The sequence below is a fragment of the Cyrtonyx montezumae genome, unplaced genomic scaffold (assembly GCF_038088225.1).
Source record: "Cyrtonyx montezumae isolate F1298 unplaced genomic scaffold, pur_monq_1.0 scaffold_47, whole genome shotgun sequence".
NCBI lineage: Eukaryota > Metazoa > Chordata > Aves > Galliformes > Odontophoridae > Cyrtonyx > Cyrtonyx montezumae.
Genome location: NW_027072053.1, coordinates 600,911 through 619,160, shown reverse-complemented (window position 1 = coordinate 619,160; position 18,250 = coordinate 600,911).

Genomic DNA, 18,250 nt, shown 5'->3' with positions numbered 1-18,250 from the left:
GTTTTCTGTCACACAGACATTACTGATTCCTTTTCTGAAATTGTATGCTGTTCTGATCTTACCAGTGTAGAGGCGAAATTTGAGTGAAGCTGGCACCTCTCGCATCTTCTGGTGTCTGTCGAACCGGACCGAATATTTCCCAACAAACTTCATCACCGGAGCATCGCAGATGAGCGCGTACGAAACAGAGCCGAATCGACGACGAACGACAAACTCGAATCGCTCTTAACCGCGGATTCCTCTTGAAACACATCAATCGCGTTTTCTGCTGCTTCAGCCGCTGAAGAAAGACGCGTTTCAGCCTGCTGCCATTCACTGAAGAGCGGCTTTTAAACGTAGCCTGCTGCGGTCTGTTTCCAACATAAAAGTGATTACCCTTTTGACAGACTCCGTTCCTGGCGTTGTCGATAGAGACGGGGAGGACCCCGGTTTTAAGCTGGGGGAAAGATTCTGTTCCCTTTCTGCTCTGCTACGGTCGGCAATATATGTCTGCATCAGACGATCTTTTCCGTCCACGTATTCATACTTTATTTCTGAATTTTCTTGATGTCTTTTTCTTTCACCACGGAATCATCGCATCTCCCCGTTTAGTTTTCTGGCACACAGACATTACTGATTCCTTTTCTGAAATTGTATGCTGTTCTGATCTTACCAGTGTAGAGGCGAAATTTGAGTGAAGCTGGCACCTCTCGCATCTTCTGGTGTCTGTCGAACCGGACCGAATATTTCCCAACAAACTTCATCACCGGAGCATCGCAGATGAGCCCGTACGAAACTGAGCCGAATCGGCAACGAACGACAAACTCGAATCGCTCTTAACCGCGGATTCCTCTTGAAACACATCAATCGCGGTTTCTGCTGCTTCAGCCGCTGAAGAAAGACGCGTTTCAGCCTGCTGCCGTTCACTGAAGAGCGGCTTTTAAACGTAGCCTGCTGCGGTCTGTTTCCAACATAAAAGTGATTACCCTTTTGACAGACTCCGTTCCTGGCGTTGTCGATAGAGATGGGGAGGACCCCGGTGTTAGGCTGGGGAAAAGATTGTTTTCCCTTTCTGCTCTGCTGCCGTCTGCAATGTATGTCTGCATCAGACGTTCACCTCCGTCCTCGTTTTCATATATTTTTCTGGCCGTTTTTCATGTCTGTTACTCTTATCCCTGGAATATCGTATCTCCCCGTTTATTTTTCATACACACGGATATTACTGATTACTTTTCCGAAATTGAATGCTCTTTGAGCGTATATCAGTATAGAAGCGAAATGTGAGTGAAGCTGGCTTCTCTCGCAGATTCTGGTGTCTGTTCAACCGGTTCGAATATCTGAGCCGAATCGGCGACGAATGTCAAACTCGAATCGCTCTTAACCGCGGAATCCGCTTGAAACGCATCAATCGCGTTTTCTGCTGCTTCAGCCGCTGAAGAAAGACGCGAATCAGCCGGCTGCCCTGCACTGTAGCCGATTCTGACCTGCTAAGCTGAATAAATTAGAGAAGTTTTTATAGCACTCAAAAAACATCTATAAACTTCGTGGAATACTATTTTTAATTTTTATTTAATTTTGAACATTTTAAAATTGTTCAGTACTACTTTGTAATGTTGAATAAAGTCGAAATATGTTTGAAATTCGTTGTCAGGATCTTATACATTCCATGATAGCTTCTTTCTTTGACTGATCGCGTGCGATTTTTAAAACAAGAGAAATGAGTACAGCCACGGATTTATTGCAAGTGTGTTTAAATGAACAACACTTATGCAGAGCTTTATCTCAAGCAGAAAAACAAAATGTCATGTTCTATAACATGTCAATTGGCAGCTCAGTATTTGCCCACACCCAAAATTGATTTTAACAGTATCAATAACATTCCAAATAATCCTAATCCTAAATCTACTCATAAAATGCAAACAAACCCCGTTTCTTCCGCAAATATTAAATCAAATCCTAACCCTAACATAAAATCATCCCAGACCCTAACCCTTACCGTAAACGTAACCTCAGCTTTAACCATAACACTAACAACCGTAACCCAAACACTACAACAAACCAAAACTCTAAACCGAGCACTATAGCTGATCATACGATAGACCCTATCCCTTTCTCTAGGACTAAAAACCAACTAAACTCGAAGTCTATCCCTATGCCAAATACAAGCACTAAACGTGTTCAAAACACAATTCCTATTCCTATTTTTGAACCTTACACAATCACAAAACAAATCCAGGGCTTAACCCTTCTTTCACCCTAACGCTCACACTTACCCTACACCACAATTAACAAGAAATTAAACCCTACCTCTATTCTTTAAACCTAGCACTAACCCTATACCTATTACCCCTAAATTAAACTAACCCTAAGCCCAACCCTAACCCTAACCTTAACCCTAACCCTACCCTAACCCTAACCCTAACCCCTAACACTAACCCTAACCCAAACCCAAACAATAACCGTAACCCTAACCCTACCCTAACCATAAGCCTAACCCTAACTTTAACCTTGACTTTAACCCCAACACCAACTCCAAACCCAACCCAAACCCCAACTGTTATCCCTAGCTCAACCACAAGCCAGAAGCCAAACCCTAACCCCGTAACACTAACCCTAAACCTAACCCTAACCAATCCCAACAACTATCCCAACACCAGCCCCACCCTATCACTAACACCAACAACCCAAACCCAAACAATAATATCTAAAAAGTAACGCTAACGCTAACCCCAACCCCAACCCAAACCCCAACCAAAATCCCAACCCCAACATTAATCCTAACCCTAACCCTAAACCTAAGCCTAACCCTAACCCAAGCCAGAACCCTAACCCTAAACCTAACCCAAACCCCAGACGCAACCCAAATCTCAACCCCAACCCCAACCCTTGTCCTAAACCTAAATTTAACCTTAACCCTAAGCCTAAGCCTAAGCCTAAGCCTAACCCAAGCCATAACCCTAACCCTAACCTTATACTAACCCTAAACATAACCCTAATCCTTACAACCCTAATCCCAAACCCAACCCCAGCCGTAACTCCAAACCTAACCATAAACCTAACCCTAACCCTAAAACTAACCTTACCCTAACACCAACACTAACCCTAAATCTAAATCTAACCCTAACTGTAATCCTAACCCTAACATTAAACCTAAACCTAACTCTAAACCAATCCCAACCCCTACCCCTACCCCAACCCCAACCCCAAACCCAGCTCCAACACTTACCCAACCTCAACAACAACCCCAACCAAACACTAACCCCTGAACAATAAACGTAACGCTAACAATAAACCTAACTCTAACACCCATACCCCAACCCCAAAATCTAACCCTAAACCTAAAAAAACCCTAACACTAAACCTAATCCTAAACCTAGCCCTAACACTAATCCTTAATCATAACCCTAACCCTAACCTTAAATCTAACCCAAATTCTAACACTAACACTTAAACCTAACCCCAACACTAAACCTAACACAGCCCCAAACCCAAACCCAACCCCAAGTCCAACAACACCTAAACCCTAAGTGTAACACTAACTGTAACCTTAACCCTAATACTAAACATACCCCTATCTACACCCTAACCCTAACCCATAGCCCTAATCCTAACCCTAACCCAAACCCATACCCTGACCCTAATTCTAAACCTAACCCAAACCCAAACACTCCCCTAATCCTAACCCAATCCCAACCACAACCCCAACCCCAAACCCAAAACCAATGCCAACAACACCTAACCCTAACCCACACCCTAAACCTAAGCCTCACCCATCCCCTAAATTTAAACCTACACCTATTCGTACCCTAACCCTATACCAAGCCCTAACCCTAACCCGATCACAAACCATAACCCTAGCCCTACACCTAAACATAACACTAACACTAACACTAACCCTAACACTATCAAACCCTAACACTGAACCGAACCCTGACCCTAACACTAACGTTAAACCTAAACTTATCCCTAACCCTAACACTAACCCTAAGCCTAAATCTAACCCTAATCCTAACCCTAACCCTAACCCTAACCCTAATTCTAAACCTTAACCCTAACCCTCACCCTTAACCTAAATTTAAATCTAACTCAAATCCTTACCCTAACCATTAACCCTAACACTATCACTAAGCCTACCACAACCCCAATTCCTACCCCAAACCCAAACCCGAGACCAACAAAAACACCTTAACCCTAACCATAACTCTAACCACAAACTTAAACCTAACCTTAACCCTATACTTTCCCCTATCACTACCCTAAACCAAACACTAAACCTAGCCCTAAACCTAACCCTAAACCCAAACCTAACCCTAAGCCTAAATCCAACAGCAACCCGAACCCCAACACTAACCCCTAACCCCAAACCTAACACTAACCCTAAGCCTAAGCCTAACCCTACTCTAACCCTTAACTCTAAACCTCAACCTAACTCTAAAGAACACTAAACACTAAACCCAAAGCCTAAGCCTAACCCTGACACTAATCCTCACCCAAAACCTAACCCTAACCCAAATCTTAACCCTGACCCTAACCTTAACCCTATCCTTAACACTAACACAAACACCAACCCCAACTCCAACCACAACCCCAACCCAAACCCAAACCCATACCCATAACCCTAACCCTAAATCTAACCCTAACCTCAACCCTATCCCTAACCTTAAACACTTAACGTAAACCATAACCCTTCATCCTAACCCTAACCCCTAACACTATAACTTAACCCTAACCCTAAACTTACCCCTACCCCTACCCCAAACCCAAAAACAAGCCCTAAACCTAACACTACTCCTAAACCTAAACCTACATTCCTACCCTAACCCTAATCCTAACCCAACCCCAAACGCAACCCTAAACCTAAACTCTTACCCTTAACCGTAACTCCAATCCTAAATCTAACCCTAAACCATTACCATTAACCCTAACCCGAAACTTCACCCTAACCCTAACACTAAACCAAAACTAATCCTACTCCTACCACTACACTTACCCCTACCCCAAACCCAACCACAAGCTCTTAACCTAACCCTAACCCTAAACTATAACCCTAAACCCTAAACCTGAACCCTAAACCTAACCCTGAGCCTAACCCTAACTCTAATCCTGACCCTATCCTTAACACCAACACAATCCCCAACCCCAAACCCAAAACCAAACCCATAAACCCTAACACTAACCCAACCCAAACCCTAACCTTCAACATTATCCTAAATCGTAACCCTAACCCTACCCCTACCCCTAACCCCAACCCTAATCCTAACACTAACACTAACCCTAACCCTAACCCTAATCCGAACCTTACCCCTACCCTTACCCAAAACCCAACCTCAAGCTCCAATCCTAACCCCAACAATAACCCTAACCCTAAATTCCAATCCTAGACCAAAAATATCCGGACTCCTACCCCTACCCCTAACCCCAACCCTAATCCTAACACTAACCCTAACCCTGGCCCTAACACTATCACTAACACTAACTGCAACCTCAACACCAAACCCAACCCAAACCCAAACCCCAACCCAAACCCCTAACAACAAACCCTAACCCTTACTCAAACCCTATACCTAACACTAACACAAAATGTAACACTACACCCTAACCCTAACCCAAACCCTGACCCTAACCCAACAACAAATGCAAACCCAACCCCAACCCAAAACCCAACACCAACGCTAACCCTAACCCCTCACACTAACACAAATTCTAACCCTAAAACCTTACCCTTAACCCTAACCCTATATACTTACCCTAACCCCAACCCTAACGCTTCCCCTAACCCTAAACCTAACACTACCCTAACCCTAACCTAAACCAAACCGCTATACTAACACTAACACTAACCCTAAACTTAACACTAAACCTTACCCTATCTCTAACCCTAAACCTAACCACAACCCCAACACCAAACGAACCCCTAAATCCTAACCCGAAAACTAACACAAACCCGAACACTAACGCTAACCCTAACCATAAACCTAACCCTAAACCTAACCCTAACCCTAAACCTAAACCAAACCCAACTCCAAATTAAACCCTAACCATAACCCTAACCCTAACCCAAACCCTAACCCTACCCTAATTTTACCCTAAACCTAACCCTTATCCTAACCCTAACCCTAACATTAAACTTGAGACTAACCCTTACCCTAACACTAAATCTAACTCTAACCCTAAATCTTATAACTACCTTAACCCTAACCCTAATCCTGATCTAAACACAAACCTATCCCTAACCCTAACCCTAAACCCTAATCCTAATCCTAAACCAAAACTAACCGTATCCCTAAGCCTAACCCAAAACCTAAACCTAAACATAACCCTAACAATAAACGTAACCTTAACCCTAATACTAAACCTAACCCGAAACCTAAACCTAATCCTACCCCTAAGTCCACCAACCCCAAACCCAAAACTAACCCCTAACCCAATCCTAACACTAACCCTAACCCGAAACCTATACCTAATGATAACTCTAAACCTAACACTAACCCTATCCCCTAAATGTTAGCCTAATGCTAACCCTATACCTTAACCCTAACCCTAACGCTAACCCCAACCCTAATCCGTACCCTAACCCTAACCCTAAGCCAAAACCTTACCCACACACTTATCCAAAATCTAAACATAACCCTATTACTAAAGACAATCTTCACCAAACCCGCTGAAATTACATAAATCCTTCTTTAACACTTGCTGTAATACTAAATCTTAACCTGAGCCTTGCCCTAACCCTATACCAACCTAGGGTTTAGGGACTACGTTAGCATTTGGGATATTAGACCTTTTGAATACATCCCTTATAATAGCACTTTACACCATGTGGAGGAAGCTTTTCCCAGAAACAGAGAATGTTGAATGACAGGGAAAGTGGAGAGTTTTAGGAAATAAATTAGAAGCACGGGGTCCCCCGGTGCCATGGGATTTTACTCCTGAACACTTGCAGGATCCTGAGGAGCTAGGCCTGTATCTGAGTAATGGGTGTTGCGGCTCAGAAAGATCTGAGGTGGAACAGCTTATCTGGGGCTTGGCTTATGCTTACCGAGGTATATGTACTGTTCTGGAGAGAGAGAGTGTCCAAACTGAGGCTCAGACCAAAGAGGAAAACCTCCCAGGCACATCTGACCAGCCAAAGAAAGCTCCGGTATCAAAGTCAGTTGCCCCGGTGGAAGGCCAGAAATGGAAACGTGTGTCCTCACGCCTAGAACGCAAAGAAGAGGTGGCGAAAGAAGAGGAAGATACAGGCGAGGGGGAGGCCTCAACACCACCACCACCAAGAAAGGCAACAGAGAAAAGTGAGAGGCGTGGACATAGTGATGATGAGGATGATGAAAGAGTCAAAGTTACCACGTTTCGTCGACCCATGAAAATGTCTGAGATCCAAGGCTCAAGAAAGGAGTTTATTTGACGTCCGGATGAGAGTATTGTCACTTGGTTGCTTTGGTGTTGGGACAACGGGGCCAAAGCGTGTCCCTCGACTGTAACGAAGCTCGCCAACTAGGAAACATTGCCCGTGATCCGGCTGTCGACAGGGGGATCAGCAGGTATATGGATGGAATCGCCAGCCTCTGGCAACAGTAAGTAGCTGTGAGGGAAAGATATCCCTACAAGAGTGACCTGGCACCTAAAAGTGAAAAGATGGAAAACTATTGAGGAAGGCATCCAGTATTTGAGAGAAACGGCTGTGGTGGAAATGCTGTATGATCCCACGTTAGATCCTGAAGATCGGGACCATGATCCGGAGAAAGTAAGGAGTACACCCGAAATATGTCAGAAGCTTCCAAAAACAGCACCAGAAAGGTACGCCGGTACACTAGTGACAATGTTCAACAGATACGAGGACCAAGACAGAAAACCCCCAGTTTTTGAACAGATTCTTACACTTCAAAACTTTGAACAAAAATTTCCACCATCACACGCTTCCATTTCAGCCATATCAAGGTTAGAAGGACAGATGGGAGACGTGTTAGAGAAAGTATCCCGACTGATTGATAGGGTTGAAATGATTGCAGCTATCAGAAGCAAACGCCGTCCTGCTCGAGCAAATGACAGCACTCAGTTCACTAACTTCATGTCACGCGCGGCTCTGTGGAGTTACTTACTTGAAAATGGAGAAGATATGAAGGAATGGCATCAAAAGCCCACCCCTGCACTGCGAGCACGGGTGAGAGAATTACAACACAGACCAACGACCAGTGAAGTTGTTCCTGTCACTACAGGTAACCAATAGAGGGGCCCTGCCCTCAGCCAGAGGAGGGAGAGGGGTAATAGAGTGTATTGGACTGTGTGGATTCGGTGGCCTGGCACATCAGAACCACAAAAATATGAGGCACTGGTGGATACTGGTGCACAGTGTACTCTAATGCCTTCGAGTTATAAAGGGACAGAACTGATCTATATCTATATCTCTGGAGTGACTGGGGGCTCTCAGGAATTGTCTGTGTTGGAGGCAGAAATAAGCCTCACTGGTAAAGACTGGCAGAAGCATCCTATAGTGACCGGACAGGGGAGGGGGCTCCATGCATACTCGGTATAGACTATCTCAGAAGGGGGCACTTTAAGGATCCCAAGGGGTACCGATGGGCTTTTGGAATAGCTGCCGTGGACACAGACAACATTAAGCAGCTATCTGTTTTACCTGGCCTGTCAGAAGATCCATCTGTTGTGGGGTTGCTACAAGTGGAGGAGCAACAGGCACCAATTGCTACAGAAACGGTGCACAGATGGCAGTACCGCACCAACAGGGATTCCTTGCTCCCCATTCATAACTTGATCCGTCAGCTAGAGAGCCAGGGAGTGATCAGCAAAACTCACTCACCTTTTAACAGCCCCATATGGCCGGTGCGTAAAGCCAGTGGAGAATGGAGGCTGACGGTAGATTACCGTGGCCTGAATGAAGTCACACCCCCACTGAGTGCTGCTGTGCCAGACATGCTACAACTCCAGTACGAACTGGAGTCACAAGCAGCCAAGTGGTATGCCACCACCGACATTGCCAATGCCTTCTTTTCAATTCCTCTGGCCACAGAATGCAGGCTGCAGTTTGCCTTCACCTGGAGGGGCGTTCAGTACACCTGGAACCGTTTGCCCCAGGGGTGGAAGCACAGTCCAACCATTTGCCATGGGTTGATCCAAACTGCATTGGAACAGGGTGGTGCTCCTGAGCATCTGCAATACATTGATGACATTGTTGTATGGGGCAATACAGCAGAGGAAGTCTTTGAGAAAGGAGAGCAGATTATCCAAATTCTCCTACGAGCTGGCTTTGCTATCAAGCAAAGCAAAGTGAAAGGGCCTGCACAAGAAATTCAGCTCCTAGGTATGAAGTGGCAAGATGGACGTCGTCACATCCCAACAGATGTGATTGACAAAATTACTGCCATGTCTCCACCCACCAGTAAGACAGAAACCCAAGCTTTTCTGGGTGTAGTGGGCTTTTGGAGAATGCATGTTCCAAACTACAGTCTCATTGTGAGCCCTCTCTATCGGGTGACGCGGAAGAAGAATGATCTTGTATGGGGCCCTGAGCAGCAGCAGGCTTTTGAGCAAATTAAGCAGGAGACAGCCCGTGCTTTGATAGCCAGGGCCATTGCGGATGGGACAGGATGTAAAGAACATCCTCTACACTGCTGCTGGAAAGGAAGGTCCCACTTGGAGTTTGTGGCAAAAAGCTCCTGGAAAGACCCGAGGCCGACCCCTCGGATTCTGGAGTCGGGCCTACAGGGGGTCTGAGGAGCGCTACACTCCAACTGAGAAGGAGAGCTTAGCCGCGTACGAGGGGGTTCGAGCTGCTTCCGAAGTAATCGGTACTGAAATGCAGCTCCTCCTGGCACCTCGACTGCCAGTGCTGAGCTGGATGTTCAAAGGGTCAGCTCCCTCTACCCATCATGCTACTGATGCCACTTGGAGTAAATGGACTGCACTGATTACACAAGCGAGCTCGGATGGGGAACCTCAACCGTCCAGGAATCCTGGAGGTGATCATGGGCTGGCCTGAAGCTAAGAAGTTTGGAACAATGCCAGCAAAGGAGGTGTCACGTGCTAAAGAAGCCCCACCATATAATGAACTACCAGACAACAAAAAGAGATATGCCCTGTTCGCAGATGGATCATGTTGCATTGTGGGTAAGCACCGCAGATGGAAATCTGCTGTGTGGAGCCCCACATGACAAGTTGCAGAGGCCACTGAAGGAGAAGGAGAATCAAGTCAATTTGCAGAGGTAAAGGCTGTCCAGATGGCCTTAGATATTGCTGAATGAGAGAGGTGGCCAGTGCTTTATCTTTACACTGACTCATGGATGGTGGCAAATGCTTTATGGGGGTGGGTACAGCAATGGGAACAAAATGGTTGGCAACGGAGGGGTAAACCTATTTGGGCTGCTGAACTGTGGAGAAACATTGCTGCCCGAATAAAGAATATGGTTGTAAAGTTGCGCCATGTAGATGCTCATGTTCCTAAGAGCCGGGCAACTGAAGAACAACAAAATAACCATCAGGTAGCTCGAGCTGCCAAAGTTAAGGTGGCTCGAGTAGACTTGGACTGGCAACACAAGAGTGAATTATTTCTAGCTCGGTGGGCCCATGAGACCTCGGGCCATCAAGGAAGAGATGCAACATGTAAGTGGGCTAGAGACCGAGGGGTGGACTTAACTATGGATGCCATTGCACCAGGTTATCCATGACTGTGATACGTGCGCCACAATTAAACAAGCCAAGAGGATGAAACCTCTTTGGGAGGAAGGACGATGGCAAAAGTATAAATATGGGGAGGTGTGGCAGGTTGCCTTGACACGATCTCGCAATGGTAAGCGTTATGTGCTCACCATGGTGGAGGCAACTACTGGGTGGCTTGAAACATATGCAGTACCCCATGCTACCGCCCGAAACACCATCTTAGGGTTCGAGAAACAAGTCCTATGGTGACATGGCACTCCAGAAAGAATTGAGTCCGATAATGGAACTCATTTCAAAAAATTCTCTTGTAAATACTTGGGCAATACAAAGCTCATGGCATCGAGTGGATTTATCATATCCCCTATCATGCACCAGCTTCTGGTAAAATTGAAAGGTACAATGGGTTGTTAAAAACAATGTTGAAAGCAATGGGTGGCGGGACATTTAAGCACTGGGAGAAGAATTTGTCAGAAGCCACCTGGTTGGTCAACACCAGAGGATCCATCAATCGCGATGGTCCTGCCCAATCCAGCTCTCTACCTACTGTAGAGGGAGATAAGGTCCCTGTAGTACATGTGAAGAACTTGTTGGGAAAAGCGGTTTGGGTTCTTCCAGCTTCTGGAGAGGGCAAAACTCTCCGTGGGACTGTTTTTGCTCAGGGACCTGGGTCTACCTGGTGGGTGAAACAGAAGAATGGGGATGTTCAGTGTTTTACCACAAGGGAATTTGATGTGGGGTGAGTGCCCTCAGTAATTCTATTAGCATGTATATATGTATATATGTATGTTGTATGTGTTTGTATTTAATGCTTGTGAATCATTGTTTCTTTATGTATATATGTATATATTAAGCATGATGAAATGATGTTGAATAAGGGGTGGAATGTTATGGTTTTATGATTTTTGTTGTATTACTGATATTCCACATCATGACATCGCGTGGTGTATTGGGAGTTAAGGAGTTAATGCTCCAGCTCTGTGGATCGTCGATAGTTCTGGGTGTACCTGTTTCAGAAGAGAACTACATTCCCCAGAGGACTTTGCGATGCTTTGCATTTTTACATAATTCCGCCCAGAGGGAAAGATAAAAACTGTCTGCGGTCACGGGACTCTCTCTTCCCTTCAGGACCGAGCTCGGCAGTGGGTGTTTGTTGCAGCCGTCCGCCTTCAGCGTTAGCGTAAGGCCTTCGGTTTATCGCACACTCTCTCTCTTGTTCATTTTATTTGATTCATTTGCCTCAATTCCAATTATATTATATTATATTGTGTTATTTTTCTTTCTGATATCTTATTTACTAAATTAGCTTTCCTCCTCAGATCGTTGCGGCTGTTTTGCTCCTAGGCCCATCTCCCTTTGTCCTTTTTTTCCCTCTTCCCCTTCCCCTTCCCCAGGGTGTGGGCCCGTGGGTCCCCTGCCTCAATTGTCACGGTACCGGGTCAAACTGTCCCGCAAACCGGTGACAACTACCTATAGAACAACTCAAAATATACCATCATCTATACTACTTCTTTGTGAAGTACCATCCTTTGGAGTTATTTACCCCACACTAACACTAACCCTAACTCAAGCCCTAACCCTAACAATTATTGTAAATCTAAATCTATAAACCTAACAATAACACAAACCCTAACTCTAAACCTAACCTTAACCCTAAAAATAACCTAACCTTAATGCTAACGCAAACCCCCTAACCCTAAACTTAACCATTCCCTAACCCTAAATTTAACCGTTCCCTAACCCTAACAGTAACCCTAACCCGTTCCCTAACCCTAAACCCTAACCCTAACACTATCCCAAACCCAAACCAAACCCAAAACTTAACCCTAACCGTAAAACTAACTCAAGCCCTAACCCTAACCGTAACACTAAACATAATCCTAACCCTACCCTAATCCTAACCTAAACCCTAACCCTAACCGCAACCCTAACCCTGAACTTATACCTAATCCAAAACCTTACACTAAGACTAATCCAAAATCAAAACGTAACCATATTACTAAAGCGAATCTTCACCTAACCCGCTGAAATTACCTATATCCTTCCCTAACACTTACTGTAAGACTAAATCTTTAACCCTAAACCTTACTCTAAACCTAACACTAATTCTAAAGCTATCACATACCCTAACCCTAACCCTAAATCCAATCATAGACTATCCAGTAACCTAAAATATACCCTAACACTTACTGTAAAACTAAAGCTTTAAACTTAAGCTTAAACCTAAGCCTAACCCTTACCATCACATTAACCCTAAATCTTAGCCTAACCCTAACCCAAAACTTAACACTAACATAACCCTAACAGTAACACCAACCCAAACCCTAACCCCAAACCTAACCCTAAACATAACCCTAACCGTAACCCTAAGCCTAACCCTACCCTAACTGTATGGGAACTGCTGAATCACGGCCTGACTCATACCCTAACACTTACTGTAAAACTAAATATTTATACTTATCCTTAAACCTAACCCTAACCCTCACCCTAACCCTAAATCTTAGTCTAACCCTAACCATATAACTTAACCCTATCCCTAACACTAACCCCAACCCTAATCTGTACCCTAACCCTAACCCTAACCCTAAGCCAAAACCTTACCTTAATACAAAATCAAACATAACCCTTCTACCAAAGCCAGTCTTCACCAAACCCGCTGAAATTACCCAAATCCTTCCCTAACACTTACTGTAAGACTAAATCTTTAGCCCTAAGCCTTGCCCTAACCCTAAACCTAACACTAAATTCAATCATACACCTAACCCTATACAATAACCTAAAACTTACTGTAAAACTAAATCTTTAAAGCTTACACCAACCCCAACACTAACACTAACACCAAATTAAACCCTAACCCTACCCTAACTGTATGGGAACTGCTGAATCATGGCCTGAAACACTGATTGGTCAGCTGAGGTGAGCACCGAGTCAGCCATGGGGGCACAGGTGGAGGTGATATACCTGCGTGATTGGAATGGGGGGAGCCTGGCTCTACCTCTCCCAAACCCCATTTAAGGGCTGACCACCGCCAGGAAAGGATCTCTTCTCAGAGATCCCTTCCACGTGGAGTCCCCTGCGAGCCTTATCATCCTGAATGTGAGCCATCTTCTCTTTTGTATTATTTGTATACTTTCTATATAGAACAACTCAAAATATACGATCATCTATACTATTTCTTTGTGAAGTACCATCCTTCGGAGTTATTTACCCCACACTAATCCTAACCCTAACTCAGTCCCTAAACCTAACCCTAACAATTACTGTAAATCTAAATCTATAAACCTAACGCTAATGCTAACACTAACTCTAAACCTAACCTAAACCCTAACCATAAACTAAACTTAATGCTAACACAAACCCTAACCCTAAACTTAACCCTAAACTTAACCCAAACCCAAACCCTATTGTTGCGGAATCCCGGGGTCTGAGTGGATTGCTCTTGGGCGGGGAGCACGACAGGACTCAATACATGAATGATCAGGCTTCAGTTTATTACCCCGACAGCCTTATTCTTATAGTGTTTAAGACAGGGGCGTACAGAGAATAGCACACAATCATTGGCTGAGAGCCTCAGAGAATAACAACTTTAAGCAATTCCCAATAATTAACAGCAGTGAGAAACCATCCTGAGGGAGGTAACTCTTGATATCATTCTAATCCTAAAAAACCCAAACAGGAATGCGTCAGCGGCGGGTGTGAAAGGCAGTGCTGGCAGGGCGTCCCCTGTTCAAAGTGCACTTTACCTCTCCCACTCGCCACAGACCATCTCCTGCTTTTACTTTTCTCAAGGTTCACACAGTGTACTTTCCCTTGAGGACCGTATCAGCATGGCCAGTGCATAACACAGAGCCCAAAGGGAAGAACACCTGCTAGTTAAACAGAATAGACTATCAAGGACAGCTTGTTCTAAAAATACCTAAAGTTACGATTATCAGCAGTCCTGTGAAGCCTTCTTCAACTGAAAGCAGGGTGAACAACATAATCACAGAAGTTTCCCATAGATGTCTTGGCAGCTTGGGTTGCTCAGCTGAAGCAGTTCTTGTCCACCTTGAGCTGTTTATCACTTGGCCCAGGAGCATCGTGACCTCCTATCAGTATCTAGTACTTTTCCATACACATGTAGTCTGTGCTACCGTGCAAGCTATGCTCGTACATATTACCAGGACCTCTGTGTTCCTGAAGCCATTCCCCAACACCCTATCCCTAATATAACCCTAACAGTAAACCAAACCCTAAACCTAAACCTATCCCAAAACCAAACCGAACCCAAAACGTAACCCTCACCTTAACCCTAACGCTAACACAAACCCTAACCCTAAACTTACCCCTAACCCTAACCCCAACCCTAATCATACTCTAACCCTAACAGTAACCCAAACCCTAAACCTAACCCTATCCCAAACCCAAACCGTATGCAAAACGTAACCCTCACCCTATCCATAACTCAAGCCCTAACCGTAAAAACCTTATCTTAATACAAAAAGCTAAATACCCTAAAACCTTACCTTAATACAAAATCAAACATAACCCTTCTACCAAAGCCAGTCTTCACCAAACCCGCTGAAGTTACCTAAATCCTTCCCTAACACTTACTGTAAGACTAAATCTTTAACCCTAAACCTAACACTAAATCCAATCATACACCTAACCATATACAATAAACCTAAAACTTACCCTAAAACTTACTGTAAAACTAAATATAAAAATATTAAATATATATATATATATATATTAAAGCTAACACCAACCCTAACACTAACCCCAAACCTAACCCTAACTGTATGGGAACTGCTGAATCATGGCCTGAAACACTGATTGGTCAGCTGAGGTGAGCACCGAGTCAGCCATGGGGGCACAGGTGGAGGTGATATACCTGCGTGATTGGAATGGGGGGAGCCTGGCTCTACCTCTCCCAAACCCCATTTAAGGGCTGACCACCGCCAGGAAAGGATCTCTTCTCAGAGATCCCTTCCACGTGGAGTACCCTGCGAGCCTTATCATCCTTGTGATAAAAATGAGTGCTGTATTTGTTAATCAAACCGACTCAAGACAGATGTGTCAGTTTTTTTCAGTGTTTTGCTTTCTGAAAGCTATGTAGTTTGTAGAAGATTCAAAATACATGTATAAATGTTTTGTCTAAGAACTTTGGAACTGTGCAAATTGGAGCCACAGCGCTTAGTTCTAACAACTGGACAATGAACAACAGGTAGCATTGACCTTCTAAGAAACTGAAAAAAGAAAAAATAAGTGAAAATCTCTTCTTAAGTGCGCATGATCGAAGCTGAAGAGGCCTACGGCCTTTTTCATCTCAATCACCAGGTGGCAGAGAACGACCCCCACATAACAGCCAGCGCAGCCCAGGAAGGGAAAGATAAACACGAATGTAGAGATAAGAAATAATAAATCGTGGGATCGAGAGGCTGCCGTTGCGCACCTCTGGTGGAGCAGAGACTCCCAGCCGCCCAGAGCTGTTTTGCTCGGTAATTGCTTGCTCAATAAATCTTTTACGGTTGGTAACGATTGGTGTGTATTGTTCTTCACACCTATAACAATCCTGAAGGTGAGAAATCTTCTCTTTTGTATTATTTGTACACTATCTATATAGAACAACTCAAAATATACCATCATCTATACTATTTCTTTGTGAAGTATCATCCTTGGGAGTTATTTACAACACATTAACCCTAACCCTAACCCTAACAATTACTGTAAATCTAAAACTATATACTTAACACTAACCCTAAACCTAACCTTAACGCTAGCACAAACCCACACCTTAACCCTAAACCTAACCCTAACCCTACCCTAACCCTAACCTTAACCCGACCCTAACCCTAACAGTAACAAAAGCTTAACCCTAACCCTATCCCAAACCCAAACCGAACCCAAAATTTTACTCTCACCCTAAACCTAATACTAACCCTAACCTATACCCTAACCATATCCTTTATAAACAACCGAAACACCAACACCAACCCCAAACAAACGCGTAATCCCTATCCCTAACCCTAACCTTAACCCATAACCTTACCCTTATCCTAACCGTAACCCTAACCCTTACCAAAACCCCAAACACAACCCCAACCCTAAAACCTAACCCAAACGTAACCCTAACACTAAACCTAAACCTAACCCTAACCCTAAACCTAATCTATGACCCTAAACCTGAAGCCTTACCCTAACCCTTAGCCTAACCCTAACCCTAATCCTGACCCAAAATCAAACTCTAACCCAAATCCTAACCCTAACCCTAACACTAAACCTAACCTTATCCTTAACATTAACACTAACCCCAATCTCTACCGGAACCTTAACCGAAACCCATACCCGTAACTCCTAACCCTAACCTTAACCTTAACACTAACCCTTCCCCAAAAGCAACCACAAGCACAAACCCTAACCCTAAACCGAACCCTAACCCTAACCCCAACAGTAATCCTAACCTTAATCACTTACCCTTTTCCATAACCCTATACCCTAACCCTAACACTAACCCAAACCCTAAACCTAACACTGGTACTACGCCTACCCCAAATGCAACCACAAACCCTAACCATAATCCTATCCCTAAACCTTAGCCTACCCGTACTCCAAAACCAGCCACAAGCGCTAACACTAATCCTATCCGTAAATATTAACCTACCCCAAAAGCAACCACAAGCACTAACCCTAACCCTAATCCTAACCATACCCCTAAACCAAACTCTAACCCTAAACCCTTTCAAATCTTTTCAAATAATCAGGTCCGAATGGAGTGCAAAAGTCTGGCTGTAATCGCTCCTAACTGTGGATTAGGCTTGAAAAAATTTGTGTCTCTAATCAGTGGGCTAATCAGTCGGCTGCCTTGCGCTGTAAAGCAGCTTATCTCCACTGCCAGCTGAGGTCTGATTCCAACACTACGCAGTTTACTCTTGTATCAGACTTTGTTCATGGTGTTTTTAGAAAAGATGGGATGCCCCCTTTGTTAGCTAGGGGGGATTTTCTGTTCTCTGCAGGCTCAGCAAGCATTCGCAGAGAATGATAGCATCAGACCTTCATTTCAGTACACATTTTCACAATTTTTCTTTAAAATTTTTTGATGACCTTTAAAATTCCTAAGAAACAAAACTTCTCTCAATTTTTCCTTTTCATAAAAACAGACATTACTGATTCCTTACCAAAATTGTATGCTGTTCTGATCTTACCAGCGTAGAGGCGAAATTTAAGTGAAGCTGGCTCCTCACGCAGATTCTGGTGTCTTTCGAACCGGACCGAATATTTCCCAACAAACTTCATCACCGGAGCATCGCAGATGAGCCCGTACGAAACTGAGCCGAATCGGCAACGAACGACAAACTCGAAACGCTCTTAACCGCGGATTCCTCTTGAAACGCATCAATCGCGGTTTCTGCTGCTTGAGCCGCTGAAGAAAGACGCGTTTCAGCCTGCTGCCGTTCACTGAAGAGCGGCTTTTAAACGTAGCTTGCTGCGGTCTGTTTCCAACATAAAAGTGATTACTCTTCTGACAGACTCCGTTCTTGGCGTTGTCGATAGAGATGGGGAGTTCCCCGGTTTTAAGCTGGGGGAAAGATTCTGTTCCCTTTCTGCTCTGCTACGGTCGGCA